Source organism: Lycium ferocissimum, chromosome 6 (assembly GCF_029784015.1).
Source record: "Lycium ferocissimum isolate CSIRO_LF1 chromosome 6, AGI_CSIRO_Lferr_CH_V1, whole genome shotgun sequence".
In the NCBI taxonomy this organism is placed as follows: domain Eukaryota; kingdom Viridiplantae; phylum Streptophyta; class Magnoliopsida; order Solanales; family Solanaceae; genus Lycium; species Lycium ferocissimum.
The window spans coordinates 53,799,431-53,813,481 of record NC_081347.1 but is presented as its reverse complement, the minus strand read 5'-3'; positions in this window follow the sequence as shown (position 1 = coordinate 53,813,481).

Genomic DNA, 14,051 nt, shown 5'->3' with positions numbered 1-14,051 from the left:
CACTTGCCAACTTGCCAAACTATGTGCTTTCCTTTCTCCAAAGGACCCTTCACTATGTTGTGAACCCTTAAATGAATTACTTGGCTAAGAAATCAAGTTGAAAACTCTTCTCATTTATTTTTTTTTCTTTTCTCTCGGTTTTTCTACAAGGGCCGAATGGCCATGTCCCTTTTTCTCCTTCTTTCTTTTGTTCTTTGTCTCTTGAAATTTCTAGAGATATTATGATTATTATGAAGACTTGGTCTTCCTTTTAAGCTTGTTCATTAAGCCTTTAATATGGGCTTAAGCCCACACCAATTGGATGACCAACTTGGCCCAATGGTTCATTAATGCCAAGCCCAATCCTTTTCTCTTGCAACTCATGAAAATAATTTTTCCCAAAATTCCAAATTTCGCCCTTAAATTCTCCCCATATTTCCACGGGTCATATTGCGAATTTACCTTTTTACCCCTAGCCTTTCTTATTATTTCCACTTCAAGGTTTCCATAAGCGACTTGTATGCCAAACAAAATAAAAATGTGACCTCGCTTATTTTCTTCCCGCAAGTACCTTGAATTATCCAAACGCACAAAAATGCGGGATATAACAGTTTGTCTGTTTAGAGGTCCGTGGATATGTATGTGGGTTAGACCTATTCTGTACAGGTGTGTTTGTATATGTTGTGTTTGGGGCGATCCCATTCGCCGTGGCAGCCTTGTCGGCTTGCATTTGTATATGTTTTTGGGCCGTCGTGCCATTCGATAGCCTTGTCGGCTTTGTTATATACCTGGTTGCGTTTGAAATATGTTTGAGACAGTGTTTGATATTCGTATATATATATATAAGCCATCCGTGTGTGGCTCTGTTTGACAGGTGTGTTTGGGTGCCCAGATCGGGCACTAGTCACGGCCTACGGGGTTGGGTCGTGACACTTACGTATTTCTATCTCTTCTGCTTATTTATTTATTAATTCATATTTTTGAGATTGTTGGAATAAGGGTTCGCCTACCGAGGTGGGAAAGGTAGGTGCCCGCGCGACTTAGCTAGATTGGATCATTACAAGTTGGTATCAGGGCACTAGGGTACCCGGTCTATAACACAATAGCGTGTCTAGTAGAGTCTCATGGATCGGCACGTTGAGCTCCATACTTATCTACGAGAGGTTATAGGACATTGAGGAAATTTCACTTTCTTTCCTTCTTTCGTGCTACTTTATTCTAATTGGTATCTAGAACGATCAAATTGGTATTTGACTCTTATCACTTCTCTCACAGATGGTGAGGACTCGAGCTACGATAGCCCGAAACCAGTGCCAGAGCCCGCAGCCACGGCTGACACCAGAGGGTGAGCGACAGCCAGAGGGTGCGGTAGAGCTAGAGGTCGCGAGGCTGCTAATCAAGGGCAGGGCTCTTGCGGTAGGGCAGCAGCACGAGAGATCTCCGTCTCCAGAGCCTGAGGATCAGCAGGTTCGGGACCACGCAACTAAGGCTCGTGCATTTGGAGGGGATAGTGAGAAGAGGCAGCGACAGTTTGAGAGTCATGGTGGTTCTAGCTCGAGGGACGTCGGTCAGTCTTCTAGGTTGTATCAGCCATATTCAAGCTACTCTATACATTCAGCTTTGCAGGATTCCTTCAGTGAACCACCCAGGCTGAGAGCTCGTTTTCTCTACTAGTAGACAGAGTTATTCCAGCTAGGTCCTTAGCTTTAGTCTATCAGTCTCCGCCCTCTAGGGGTTGTTTTGTGTGTCGAGAGTTTGGCCATATTTCTAGGAGGTGTCCCCGATCCAGGCATGATCATCAATCCCAAAGGACTCTGGCATTGTCAGGTAGTCGAGGAGGTGCTCCTTAGAAGGGCGGTGCTCAGTCAGGTCATGGCGGTTCTCAGGTTTCTAGAGGTGGATCCCAAGTTGGTAGAGGTGGGTCCCAGAGTTTGAGAGGTGGATTTCAGTCTGGATATGGTGGGGCCCAGTGTTACTCATTCCTAGGTAGACCCGAGGCAGAGGCCTCAGATAGTGTTATCTCAGGTACCGTTTCTGCCCGACATAGAGGAGCTTCCATGTTATTTGATCCTGAATCCATTTATTCATATGTGTCTGCATATCATGCCGTTGATTGGGATTTACCTTGTGAAAGCATAGCTATACCTGTTCATGTATCTACTTCGGTCGAAGATTCTGTTGTGGTTGATCGAGTTTCGATCGTGTTTGGTTACCTTCATGGGTTATGACACTTGAGTAGATTTGATGATTCTTGATATGGTGGACTTTAATACTATCTTGGGTATGAACTAGTGTTACACCTCGAAAAATTTTCCGTTAATGCACGGTGAATAGACTAATGAAGGGCACAAAGTATACAATGTTTCGATAAGTAAGGAATAGCCTTTGGTGACCCTAATTGAGATTTCAAAGACATCCGAAGTAAGAGAAGAAAGTTAGCCAAGGAAGGCAAGGTATACGTTATGCATCAAAAAGGATTTACGAGTACCGAATTAATGATGACTTAATGAGGCTTTGGAGAAGAGTTATAACATCCCTTATATTGTTAATGAGGTGTTAAACAAGTGTTAAGAAGGTTCCATAAGGATTGGAGATCAAATGAGTTGACAAAAACGAGTTTGGAAAAGCTGGGCATTATACGGCCCAACATACTGGCCGTATAAAATATACTGGCCGTATGTTAGGCCGTATATTCAGCCCAGATTGGCAGCCTTCACTGGACCAAAAGTACGGCCAAACATACGGTCAGTATAAATTATACGGACCGTATGTTGGTCTGTGAAATCAAAGCGGGTCAGATTGTGAATTATTTATAAGGGGACCAAGTTCATTTCATTTCATCTCCAGAACTCTCTAGAACATTTCTCCACACCTCTCCCATAAGAATTCAAGAGATATTAATGATCAACTTCATCAAACCAAGAGAATCAAGTGTAAGAAATGCGTTAAAGTTCATCCAAGAGAAGAAATCCATGTGGAAGTGGAACTAGGGTTTTGCTCAAGTGAAGTGTTTCCACCCAAAGTCCATTCCTACACCATCTAAGGTAAGTTTTATGGTCTTTCCATGTTGTTTAAGGTATTGAGAGGTTGAAAGACTTGGATTGTAGAAGGAGATAGAAAATGGGTCATGAATGTGAGAATAGTGATATTTTTGAGTAGTAGCTTGGATTGAGTCATGATTCTTGATATGTTGTGATTATGATTATGTTATAAATGGCATTAAGAACTTGGGATATACATTGTATATGAGTGAATGTAATAGTATGCTACGACCATGGATATGGATGATTTGAAGTGAATTGGGAAATATGGATAATGTAGGTGAATAAAGACTATTGCTTACAATGTTGTGAATGTCATTATAGATGTTTGGGAGTGGATATATGATATGGGGGAAGTTGTATAAATAAAGGAGATGCTTCCCAATTTTCTCTAGCTTTAGTCAAGTATGCTAAGCTTTCGATTGTCTAATGTTAGTATAAACTCTAATGAAGGTAGAAACGTGAGCATTGAAGGAGAATGTTCAAGCGATAGAATAGTTGAACGAAAAGGTATGTAAGGCTAACCATTCTTTCAATAAGGCATGGTTCATTGGCCATATATCTATTCCTTCATGAGCCTATGATGTCCTCCAAATGATTCTATCTTTGAAAACTACTAAAGCTCATGATTCTCGTTATGTTACGATTCTATGAAATTCCTTATATGATGAGTGATCCTCTAAGGATAGATGCAATGAAACGATGATAGAAATAATGTCAAAGATGCTTATGAGATCTTATGTATATGTGTTATGTATGACTATTATGTAACACCGAGCTTATATAGCCGGGTATGATATGTATCGCGCGCGCACCACTGCAGTTGGGTACGGACAACCCTGAGCCTTGGTAGGGCTAGGTATGTATAAATCACCAAGCCTTGCCATGGCCGGGTATGTGAAACACCAATCCTTCATGGTCGGGTATGCTATGAATATAAATATGTGCATGAATATGAAAATAAATACGGATACGAATACGGATACAGATAAGGATGTATGTGTATAATCACATATTAGAAATGGAAGGTCCCTATGAAAAGCAAGTAAGTGTTTATAACGACGGTTCTACTACCTCCCATCTTATGCTACTTCTTATGTTGTCTCTTATGCTTATATAATGATGTTGATTATGCTTTACATACTCAGTACATTCTTCGTACTGACGTCCTTTTGTTTGTGGACGCTGCGTCATGCCCACAGGTGGCCAGGGAGACAATCTTGATCCATAGCTTTATTACTCAGGGACTACGTAGCGGAGCTCCATTTCATTCGGAGCTACAGCTTTTGGTATCTATTCTTTTATGTACATAATTATGGGCATGGCGGGGTCCTGTCCCGCCTATATGTTGTGACATACTCTCCTTAGAGGCTCGTAGACATGTGTATATGGTTAGATGTATTTACCCTTGTCGGCTTATATTTTGGATATCATTTTGTTAGCCTCGTCGGCTTACGTACATTGATATGGACATAGTTGTTGATGGTGATATAAATGTATTGTTGCCCAATGGGATTAGTATGATTAATGGATAGAAAGTATGATTTAACTATGTGACTCACCTAGATGTGAAAGTGAATGCATGATAAGAGGTTCCTGGGTGAGTTAGCACCGGGTACCCGTCATGGCCCTCCGGTTGGGTCGTGACAAAAGTGGTATCAGAGCAGTTCTATCCTAGGGTGTGTCTACAAGCCGTGTCCAGTAGAGTCTTGGTTATGGGTGTGTTATGCGCCACACTTATAAACAAGAGGCTGCGGGCATTTTAGGAATGAATGATCTTCTTTCTTCATAAAATCGTGCGATACAGCCATAATGTAAGGATTTCTCTTTTCCTTAACCGTGTATTATGTATTTCAGAAATTCCAGTGAAGAGAAAGGCTACGGCAGCCCAAAGGGCAAGACAGTGGCTCAATCGATTGTAGAGGAAAGTGAGACCCAGAATGCGGCTCGATCTCAGTCCTCCCACTCAGTGCCTATTTCTGAGGAGCATGAGGGAGCCTCAGCCCCAGCTCCAACACCTCTCGCTCCTCCACCAGATGCTTCGGGCCAAGATGTTAAAGAGGCCATTCATTTGCTTACTCAATTGGTTGCCGCCGGACTCGGCCATAGTAAGGTACGAGGCAAGGTGATAGAAGTACAAGGGCCCGTGATTTTATTAGCTTAAACCCTCCGAAATTCTTTGGATCAAAGCTGGGTGAGGACCCTCAGAATTTTATTGACGGAATGTTGAGGGCACTTCGGTTGATACATGTTTCGGACACCGAATCGGTGGAGTTAGCATCTTATAGATTAAGGGATGTTGCGGTTTATTGGTACATCGTTTGGATGGCTTCACGGGGAGCCTATGCGCCTCCCCCTGTATGGCAAGAATTTGTAGACGCCTTCCTCCGACATTATCGCGAACTCCGAAGGTTCGGCGAGCTAGAGCCGATAAGTTCTTGAATTTGAGGCAAGGAAGTATGAGTGCTTTAGAGTATAGTCTCCACTTCAATTATTTGGCTAGGTATGCTTCGGCCATGGGAGCGGATATGGGTGACCGAGTGCACCGATTTGTGAGAGGCTTAGGGCTACATTTGATGGATAGATGCTTGATTGCGTTCCTTCAGGACAATATAGATATTTCACGCATTCAAGCCGATGCTCAAAATTTAGAAGAAAGCCAACAACAGCAAAGAAGTGAGCGTGAGCGTGAAAGGGGGTATAGCAAGAGGGCTAGATCTTCGGGTCCGATAAGTGAGTATAGGGACGGGCCGAGACAGTAGTTTTCTAGGCATTCAGGCCATTCTATGACTAGTGTGCCTCCACGGTTTACAGGCCAAAGATTTGATAGATCTACTCATTTCGGGCCGAGTCAGAGTTTTTCAGGTTCTCAGTTCAGGGGTGATTCGGGTCAGGCAAGGCCACCCGTGCCATGATGTTCCCAGTGTGGGAAGTTACATTGGGGCATCTCAATTAGGTTCGAGGTTTGCTATGCATGTGGTCGGCCGAGCCATATTATGCGTGATTGCCCCTCGGTTGGTGGTAGGGGTAGGACCCAGCCTTCAGAACAAGATGTGGTCATTTTGAGTTCCGGGTGATGTCATTTGGGCTAACTAATGCACCGGCAGTCTTTATGGATTTGATGAACAATGTGTTCAGGACGTTCCTAGATTTATTTGTGATTGTAATCATTGACGATATCTTGGTGTATTCTGGGTCCATGCACACATGCGGATCAAACATCGTACTATCCTTAGAGTTCTTCAATCTCGAGAGTTGTTTGCCAAATTTTATAAGTGTGCGTTTTGGTTGAACTCGGTGACATTTTTGGGACACATTGTTTCAACATCAATGGTATTCAATAGATAGCCAAAAGATTGAGGCCGTGAACACTTGGCCGAGGCCCACGACTCTTACGGAGGTTCGTAGTTTTACGGGCTTAATATATCGTTATTACGGGAGGTTTGTAGAAGGCTTTTCTTCTATTTACGCACCACTCATAAATAACCCATAAATCGAATAAAGTTTCAATGGACGGATGCTTTATGAACGTAGTTTCCAAGAGCTAAAGAATAGATTAACTTCTTCCCCAGTCCTGACACTTCCAAAGGGATTGGAAGGTTATGTTGTTTATTGTGACACTTCGGGCATTGGGCTAGGCTGTGTATTGATGCAACATGGTAAGGTGATTGCGTACGCTTCAAGGCAATTACGGAAACATGAGAAAAATTATCCAACCCATGACCTTGAATTGGCTGCGGTGATTCATGCATTAAGAATGTGGAGACATTATTTGTATGGTGTCCATGTGGATATTTATACAGATCATAAGAGCCTTTAGTATATCTTCAAGTAGAAAGAGTTGAATTTGCAGCAGCGACGATGGTTGGAATTGCTAAAAGATTATGATGTTGATATCCTATATCACCCCGGAAAGGCGAATGTTGTGGCTGATGCTCTTAGCCGTAGATCTATGGGAAGTTTGTGTGATGTTCGGCCAGAGAAGAGAGAAATGGCTCGTGAGCTCCAGCAGTTAGCTAGCTTATGATTTCGAGTAGTGGACTCAGGTAGCATGGGAGCTACCATTCAGAATTCAGCAGTCTCGTCGCTAGTAGTGAAAGTGAAAGAGCGACAATATGATGACCCCATGCTAATTCATTACAGAAATACACTCTCTCAAAAGGAGAAGTCATTAGTTGAGATCGCATGAGATGGAGTTCTCTGATGCCGAGGCAGATTATGTGTTCCTAACGTGGCAAGATTATGCCACCAAATATTGAGAGAAGCCTATTGTTATACCCCGCGTTTTCAGAGCATAAGTATGGCCTGTACCTCATCGTAGTAATGGAGTGTCGGAGACGTCCCATGATGTTTTGAAAGGTACAAACCATGGAAAGTACGTAACAACGAAGAAAAAGGGTGAATTACGACCTCGTAAGTCGTAATCGGGAAAGAATATTTTGAAACACGAGAACATGGCCATTATTAGTATAATGAATGACGAATATCATGTATGGAGAGTTTCGGAATATTTCGAGATCGAGTAGAGTGAGGAAAATAAGCTCGACGAAAATTTGGGAAATGCTGGGCGAATTTTTAGTCAACTTTGGAGGCGTATATCTCATAGTATATGTGGAGTTTTAAGGTGTTTTAAAAGCCTAAAATGAATTTCGTCGAGTCTAATTTGTAATGCAACAAACCGTTCATTGATAGGACATCGGAGTAGAGAATTATAGACGTTACAAACTGATGTCGACGCGAAACAGCATTCCCGCGATCTTCTACGGTAGATTTGCTAGAACAATCAAGAAACTTGGAGCTACGGTGAAACCGACGTTGGCATTTTTTTAAAAGGGACAAAAACCTCATTTTTTTCAGCACAAAATGTCCCAAAATTTTCACAAACTTCAGCCTCCAAAAGGGCTCTTATTCTCACATGGAATTGAGGATTTTGCACAAATTTCAAGCAACCAAATGCTAACCGAAGCCATGTCCGGCAACGCGTAGGCGCGATTATAATTTTGTTTTGTGTTGAAGTGAGTTTGAAGACAAGAAAATGATGAAGATTTAGCTACTTTCATAAAATCAAGGTATGAATCTTCAAATCCCTCTCTTTATTAAGTTTGATTAAGGAATAAGAATAGAGTTATAGTTTGTTGTATTGATGTTGTGGAATTATGGATTAAGGGGGTGTTTTAGGTGGATTAAATGGATGGAATTAGCTAAGTTATGATGCATAATAATTGTTGATATTGTTGTTGTTGTTGTCATGAATCAAATGATGAAAGTAAAGGGAATTTGATGATTAGAGATGAAGTTATATTTGTTTAGTGTGAATGTTCTTGTTGAATTGTTGGATTATGGATTGAGGGTTGAAGAGAAATTTGGATGGAAATACATATATTTATCTTGTAGGATGTTGAGAATGTTGTTATTGATGTTGTTAGTATTAATTTTGACTTCTTTACGGAAATAAAGTTATTAATTAGTCGTATTCCAAGTTGGTTGGTTGGGAAATTTAGAAAACGAGCATGTGGGCTGTTTTATGGCATATGTTGGTGTTGGAAATGATGTTATTACTATTGGTTTTGTTGTTGATGTTGTTGGTTGTTGAATTGGAATTTCGGGCTAGGCACTTAAACGGGGAAATCTTTGTTGAATTTCGATAGAATTTAAAAGGACTTTCATTAAGTGTTTAAGACGAGCGTATGACGATGATCCTAACGATATTATGGATGGTTCTATATGTAGATTACGAGGCCACGAATAATTCTTAAGCGAATGCAAGACGTTGAAATAGGTCGAAAGTCGAGAATTTGTCTTCCGTGGTATGTAAAGCTTACCTTTTCTTTCTTTTGACATGTCTTAGTTGTAAGTAGACTATGATACGAGTCTCGGGGTAACTCTATTCTTAAGATCCGAGGACGTATACGATTCTTATTCACTTTTTGATGTTAACGTTCTTAATACGGTCAAATTATGGTTTTTAAGTCTTTTGTATGGTTGGATTTCAAATGTTGCATAAAGAATGTTGTTTTTAAAAGACTCTGTAACTACGAACGACCGTAACTTTCATAGATGAGACTCGGATCGCTTCGAAACGTTCGTAGGAGATTCTATAATGAATAAAGTCTCCAACTTTCATAGATGGACTCGGATTGGTTTGATACTCGTCCGTGGGCCCCGAGACTTTCCTTTGTGTAATGCTAATGGCTTTTGAAGGGATTTAGTGCGACTATCGTCTTAACCCCCGAGCGTCAATTACTTACTTATCAATTGAGTCTGTAATGATGAGTATGTCCCTGATTTCCATAAGCTATTTCATATGGTTTGATACGTACCTATGATTCCTAAAGTTCTATTTGATATGTTCTCGAGCGACATTCGGAAGAAACTTGATTTGACTATTCTCTCGATTTTAAATGATAGTTCGTTTTGACTACTTTATGGAGTTTTTGAAAATGTTTTAAACTACATATAGTCTCCCACGACTCTGCTCGTGCATATGGTTGTTATATCTTTCGCCGAGTCCCGGGCCGATTATTTTATCGTGCGCACTATGTGATATTCCGGAGTATGTTGTGTCCGGTTCGCCGAGCCCCCTCGCTAGAGGGGCGGGTACCGTGTATATTTGGTGTTATCTTGTGTTATGGCGTTATGATGTGTTATGATGTGTGACGGGGATACGGAGATATGAAACCTTCGGTGTTATGCGTGTTATATGGCGCCAACGACGGGCGGGCGATCATATTCTAAGAGCCCCATGCATGATTTGTGTTTTAATGAGTAAGCCTTTTGATATTCTGGATATTGCATTTACTTTTACGTACTTCTAGTTTTGATTATGATCCTGTTTACTATATTTCATGCTTTGCGTACTTAGTATATATTCCGTGCGACCCCTTTCTTCGGGGCTACATTTCATGCCGCGCGATACGAGATACTTGTTTGGGTGATCCACCGCTTAGGACTCCTGTTCAGCTGTCTTGGAGCGCTCCCTTGTTCTGGAGCCTATGTTTTGGTACAGATTCTTTCGATGCATATGTCTATGTCTATTTATGGGTACGGCGGGGCCCTGTCCCGTCATATGATTTTGTTATGATTCTTAGAGGTCTGTAGACACACATGTGTGGGTTGTGGGTAGTCACTGTTCAGTTATGTCAGTGTGATTTGTGATTTGAACGTCCCCCTATATTATGATAGCCTTACCGGCTTATGTGTGATATTATCTGCTGCATTTGTGACAGCGATATATATATATATATATATATATATATATATTGTATATTTGACAGCTTTGGGGGCGACGTTTCACTTTTCTGTATGTATAAGATACGTTATGCCGGTATGATGCGATGTCTGACCTTTGTATATGTATAGTCTGTTTGTACGTTGATTATGGTTAACAGGTGCGTATGGGTGCCCAGCTCGGGCACTAGTCACGGCCTACCGGGTTGGGTCGTAACACCTATTGCTCCTGTTATTCTGTCCACCCTGGAGCAATGAAAATGTATCACGATCTTAAATCTATTTATTGGTGGGAATGGGATGAAGAAAGATATAGTGGAAATTGTAACTCAATGTCCCAACTGTCAACAGGTGAAAATAGAGCACCAAAAGCCGGGCGGATTGTTGCAAGCTATAGAAATTCCAACTTGGAAGTGGGAAGTAATTAGCATGGACTTCATTACGAAGAAGCTTACCCGTTCTCGACGTAAGTATGATTCTATATGGGTGATTGTGGATAGACTCACGAAGTCAGCTCATTTCTAACGAATCAGAACTACATATATGGCAGAAGATTATGCAAGCCTTTATGTTAAAGAGATAGTGCGACTTCACGGTGTTCCAGTATCTATTATCTCTAATAGGGGAACTCAGTTTATAGTTAGTTTTTTGAAATCCTTCCAAGAGGGTTTTGGGACTCATGTGAGCCTTAGCACGGCATTTCACCCACAGACTGATGGACAAGCTGAACGTACCATTCAGACTCTCGAGGATATGCTACGGGCATGTATGCTGGATTTTGGAGGTAATTGGGATGATCATTTACCACTTATTGAATTTGCTTATAACAATAGTTATCATTCTAGCATCCAAATGGCACCGTATGAGGCTTTATACGGGCGAAAGTGTAGATCCCCAATTGGGTGGTTTGAAGTAGGAGAGACTAAACTGATAGGGCCGGACTTGGTCCAGCAAGCCATAAAGTAAGTTAAGCTTATACAAGATCGGTTATTAGAAGCCTAAAGTCTTCAAAAGTCCTATGCAGATAATTGTCGAAGGGACTTAGAGATCCAAGTAAAAGATTGGGTATTCTTAAAGGTGTCGCCAATGAAGGGCGTTATGAGATTTGGCAAGAAGGGGAAGCTTAGTCCCCGGTACATTGGGCCTTATGAGATTATACGCAAGGTAGGCGAAGTGGCTTACAAACTAGATCTACCTCCTGATTTGGAGTCAGTTCACCCAGTTTTCTATGTCTCGATGCTTCGTAAGTGTGTTGGAGATCCTACTAGGATCGTGCCAGTAAATGATGTTCAAGTGACAGAAAGGTTGACTTATGAAGAGGTACCCATTGTTATATTAGATAGGCAAGTACGGCGGCATAGAAACAAAGAAGTGGCCTCAGTTAAGGTTTTGTGAAGAAACAATAACCAAGAAGAAATGACATGGGAAGCGGAAGAAAATATGAAGTCCAAGTACCCGCACTCATTTCAACCCCCGGAGGAGATCCAAGATGAGACATCAAGGTTATGAAGTATGCATTTTTCCTTTTTATGCATTTGGGTCGTGTGTGGACAAACTCTATTGCTATTATGTTGTGGCCCTATGAGGCATTGTTACTATGGGCTATTGTGATAGGATGGTAGTGCCATATTACAAGAGAAACTCTGGCGAAATTTTTACAGAATCCCCGAGAACTTAACATTCGAGGACGAATATTCTTAAGGGGGGAAGAATGTTACACCTCAAAATTTTTTCTGTTAATGCACGGTGAATAGACTTACAAATGGCACGAAGTATATGATGTTTCGATAAGTAAGGAATAGCCTTTGGTGACCCTAATTGAGATTTCAAAGACATCCGAAGTAAGAGAAGAAAGTTTGCCAATGAAGGCAAGGTATACGTTATGTATCGAAAAGGATTTACGAGTACCGAATTAATGATGACTTAATGATGCTTTGGAGAAGAGTTATAATGTCCCTTAGATTGTTAATGAGGTGTTAAACAAGTGTTAAGAAGGTTCCATAAGGATTGGAGATCAAACGAGTCGACGAGAACGAGTTCGGAAAAAGCTAGGCATTATACGGCCCAACATACTGGCCGTATAAAATATATTGGCCGTATGTTAGGCTGTATATTCATCCCAGATTGGCAGCCTTCACTGGATAAAAAGTACGGCCAAACATACGATCAGTATAAATTATACGGACCGTATGTTGGTCCGTGAAATCAAAGCGGGTCAGATTGTGAATTATTAATAAGGGGACCAAGTTTATTTCATCTTCACCCACCTTCTCTCTAGAACATTTCTCCACACCTCTCCCATAAGAATTCAAGAGATATTAATGATCAACTTCATCAAACCAAGAGAATCAAGTGTAAGAAACTCATTAAAGTTCATCCAAGACAAGAAATCCAAGTGGAAGTGGAACTAGGGTTTTGCTCAAGTGAAGTGTTTCTACCCAAAGTCCATTCCTACACCATCTAAGGTAAGTTTTATGTTCTTTCCATGTTATTTAAGGTATTGAGAGGTTAAATGACTTGGATTGTAGAAGGAGATAGAAAATGGGTCATGAATGTGAGAATAGTGATATTTTTTAGTAGTAGCTTGGATTGAGTCATGATTCTTGATATGTTGTGATTATGATTATGTTATAAATGGCATTAAGAACTTGGGATAGACATTGTATATGAGTGAATGTAATAGTGTGCTCTGACCATGGATATGGATGATTTGAAGTGAATTGGGAAATATGGATAATGTAGGTGAATAAAGACTATTGCTTACAATGTTGTGAATGTTATTATAGATGTTTGGGAGTGGATATATGATATGAGGGAAGTTGTATAAATAAAGGAGATGCTGCCCAATTTTCTCTAGCTGAGTATGCTAAGCTATCGATTGTCTAATGTTAGTATAAACTCTAACGAAGGTAGAAACGTGAGCATTGAAGGAGAACGTTCAAGCGATAGAATAGTTGAACGAAAAGGTATGTAAGGCTAACCCTTCTTTCAATAAGGCATGGTTCCTTGGCCATATATCTATTCCTTCATGAGCCTATGATGTCCTCCAAATGATTCTATCTTTGAAAACTACTAAAGCTCATTGTTCTCGTTATGTTACGATTTTATGAAATTCCTTATATGATGAGTGATCCTTTAAGGATAGATGCAATGAAACGATGATAGTAATGATGGCAAAGATTCTTATGAGCTCTTATGCATATGTGTTATGTATGACTATTATGTAACACCGAGCTTATATGATCGGGTATGATATGTATCGCGCGCGCACCACTGCAGTTCGGTACGGACAACCCTGAGCCTTAGTAGGGCCAGATATATATAAATCACCAAGCCTTGCCATGGCCGGGAATGTGAAACACCTATCCTTCATCGTCGGGTATGCTATGAACATAAACATGTATATGAATATGAAAATAAATACGGATACGAATACGGATACGGATAAGGATGTATGTGCACAATCACGTATTAGAAATGGAAGGTCCCTATGAAAAGCAAGTAAGTGTTTATGACGACGGTTCTACTACCTCCCATCTTATGCTACTTCTTATGTTGTCTCTTATGCTTCTATAATGATGTTGATTATGCTTTACATACTCAATACATTCTTCGTACGACGTCCTTTTATTTGTGGAATATTGCGTCATGCCCACAGGTGGCCAGGGAGACAAGCTTGATCCATAGCTTTATTCCTCAGGGACTACGTAGCGGAGCTCTATTTCATTCGGAGCTATAGCTTTTGGTATCTATTCTTTTGTGTACATACTTATGGGCATGGCGGGGTCCTGTCTCGCCTTTATA